At 38.7% G+C, this 3647-nt stretch overlaps 1 pseudogene; it reads right to left on the bottom strand.

Annotated features, from left to right (window-relative positions):
* Positions 1–394: 394 nt before the first annotated feature.
* LOC115847408 (N-alpha-acetyltransferase 50 pseudogene) lies at positions 395–890 on the bottom strand (annotated as a pseudogene).
* Between the last annotated feature and the right edge of the window lie 2757 nt (positions 891–3647).

Genomic DNA, 3647 nt, shown 5'->3' with positions numbered 1-3647 from the left:
AAGATATTGCTGCTGCTGCTTTTTGTCCTTTGAATTATACAGTATTTTGTAGACTCTGCCCTTCAATGTGAAAGCAGGACATTAAAAGAAATGAAATTGACACAAGTTTTTGGGACCATATATCTTATCTGTGAAACTAGACAGATGTATTTATACTTTCTCCTTCCTACAGTCAAACCACCTCACAAAAATAAGAAAACTAAAACAATCCAAACATGATTAATAAGTCCTTAAAAGTTTAAAACCTTTAGAGGAAAGGGAAGGAGTTTTGAAAGGAGGAAAAACAAGAACAAGGAAGGGGGAAAGCTTTAAAAGAAAGAGGGGGGTGGGGAATCAATGGGCATCTCTTTTATTTGGCGACAAGCAAGTGCAAGAAAGTTCATCTGTAATTTGTTCAGTTGTCTGTCTTTTGCACATGTGCGTTCTGGCCAGAAGGGACTTTGAGGTTTTCCTGCATCTGCGGGCTCTATCCACTTATAGTAATTCTTCTTTGTCTCAATAATCTCAAAGCCAAACTTTCTGTAGAGGTCAATTGCAGACTCATTGCTGATCTGGACATGCAGATAGATGTTGTCAAAAGTGCCAACTTTTTCACAGATGTTTAAGACATGATTTAACATTTTAGTTCCTATTCCTAGCCTTCGGTATGGTACCAGACACCCTAGTGTCATGATGTAAAGTCTCTTCTGATTCTGTGAATGATTCACCCTACAACATACTGCGCCTGCAGCAATATCATTGAAATAGGCAAATTTTGCTAGCTCGCCAACCTCCAGCACATCCTTATAGAACTTATCATTGTAGCTGACTGAAAAAATGACCTGGTTTAATCTCTACAACTGTTTAATATTGTGTGGTGTCACATCTCCCAGCTCGATCCGCCCTTCCATCTTCCCGGCTTGCTGAGGCCGTTGTTACCACCGATATCAACACCGTTGTTGTCGCCGCCCTGAGCTCTCCGCACCCTCAGCTCGGGCCACTCAACCCCCCACAAGCCGCCCTCCTCGCCTAGGGCAGGGAGCTGAGCTGGTGACGGAGGCCTCGAGAGTCGAGCGCGCCTCTATCTCCACAAGCGCACACGGGGCACTCGCCTCCCGCCCGCCGCCGCCGCCAGCCAGACCCGCCGCTGCGCTGTGAACTTTCACCGGAACTACTAGCTCTTATACAAACTTTTAAATTAGCCACCAATCTTAAGGTGAATATCTATACTGATAGTAAATATGCATTTGGTATCTGTCATGCTATGGAACAAATGTGGAGGAATAGAGGGAACTTTCTCATAGCAGTAGTAACTGAAATATCACACTAGAAACGTAATTGCTGATTTATTAGTCACCCCCGCTTCTCCAACAGATTTCTGAAATTCATTGTAGAACTCATAACAGACAACAACATGACATATCTAAAGGAAATTAATTTGCACATCAAGCCACAGAAAGGGCTACTTAGGTCTTGACTGGGGAAATTGAAGCCCCATTACTTCTATCCAAGAACTCTTATTTACAATTTCAGAAATACACAACTCCACAAGATTTAGAAAATTGGAAACCAAGGAGAGCTATGAAGAATATCATAGGAATATGGGAATTACACTCTAGGAGTATTTTTGTATCTCATTTATTATATGCTTGGATGGCTTTTACATGACACCAGCAACCTTATTCAAACAAAAGGAGTATACTGAAAACCTTGGAATTGTACCACATTTGGAATAAGGGTCAAATAATTCAAGAAATAATACAAAGGTGTGCTGCTTGTCAGAAAAATTATTTACAGGAAACACTTAAGGTAAGGCAAATAAGTCTACTGAGGACATTGTTACCTGGGATCTGGTGGCAAATAGACTTTATAGAGTGTCCTAATCCATTTGGGCTGCTATAAGAGAATACTGCACAGACTGGGTGGCTTATAAACAACATAAACTTATTTCTCATGGGTCTGGAGTCTGGGAAGTCCAAGACTAAGGTGCTGGCAGATTCAATGTCAGGTGATGGTCCACTTCTTTTTTCATAAACGGCTTTCTTCTTGCTGTGTCCTCACGTGGCATAAGGGGCGAGAGAGCTCTATGGGGTCTCTTTTATAAGGACACTAATTTCATTCATGATGTCTCCACCCTCATGCCCTAATTATCTCCCAAAGACCCTCTTCCAAATACCATCACATTGGTGATTAGGTTTCAACATAAGAATTTGGGGAGAACACATTCTGTTGATAGCATAGAGCTTTCACCTTCAGAAGGCAGAAGAGATTGATCAGTAATGTTGTATATGATGTCTGGATTGCCAGAAGTGTTCCTAGCAGCTAAAGCAGATGCTCAGTGTTTCAAGGACTTACTGAATTATAACATCCCAACCTTTGGAATTTCTGAATATCTGGAGTCTGATAGGGAAAGTCATTTCATTTCTATGGTTATGTAGGAGCTCTGTAAACACTAAACCAATAATTTGCTATACTCTTTATCATACTCAGTCTTTTGGACAAGAAGAACAAATGAACTATAAAGAATTCTTTGACTAAATAATATCAAGCCATCAGCTTACAATGGCCCAGAGCTTCACCTTTGGTTTTATTAAAAATAAGGTCAACTTCCTCTGGCAGGCATGATATTTCTCCCTTTGAGTTATTGTTTGGAAGATTTATGAACTTAGAGTTTAAGTATAATCCCTTATCTGATATAATGGAAAAAACTCATGATCAAATATAAAACTTAGAGGGTTTGCTGTTTTTCTGGCCACATTACACTAGTGTGTGTGGCCAGATGCTGGAAAAATTCCCCTGAAGAGGTGTGCCATTGATATCGACCAGGAAATAAAGTCTATATCAGAAAAAGGATTGTCACAACTGTTATGTAAATAAGCTAAAGATGGCCCCTATATTTACTTATTCACAACAGGCTTGGACCATAAGCTCAAAAGCCTAACAGTACCAAACTCAAATTTTACACATCTAAGTTTTATTTCATTTTATTCAGAGTGTTGGGACTTTTTTAATTTAATTTTTATTTTATGCTGGAATATAGTTGTTTTATAAGGTTGTGTTATGTTCAGGTGTACAGCAAATTAGTTCAGTTATATGTATACATATATCCATTCTTTATCAAATTCCTTTCCCATATAGGTTATTACGGAATTTTGAGTAAAGTTCCCTGTGCTATGCAGTAGATTCTTGTTGGTTATCTATTTTATATATAGTAGTGTGTCTATGTTAATCCCAAACTCCTAATTTATTCCTCCCACTCACCTTTTCCCTTTGGTAACCATAAGTTTATTTTCTAAGTCTGTGAGTCTGTTTCTGTTTTGTAAATAAGTTCATTTGTATCATTTTGAAGATTCCACATATGAGTGATATCATATGATATCTATCTCTGTCTGATGTACTTCTTTCTAGGTCCATCCATGTTACTGCAAATGGCATTATTTCATTCTTTTTAATGGCTGAGTAACCTTCCATTTTATATGTGTCCCCTATGGTTTTTTTTAAAGATATATTTTTTAATCTTTATTGGAGTATAATTGCTTTATAATGTTGTGTTAGTTTCTGCTGTACAACAAAGTGAATCAGCTATATGTATACATATATCCCCATATACCCTCCCTCTTGAGCCTCCCTCCCACCCTCCCTATCCCACCCCTCTAGGTCGTCATAAA

Source organism: Globicephala melas, chromosome X (assembly GCF_963455315.2).
Source record: "Globicephala melas chromosome X, mGloMel1.2, whole genome shotgun sequence".
NCBI lineage: Eukaryota > Metazoa > Chordata > Mammalia > Artiodactyla > Delphinidae > Globicephala > Globicephala melas.
This window is presented reverse-complemented; position numbering and strand designations above follow the sequence as displayed.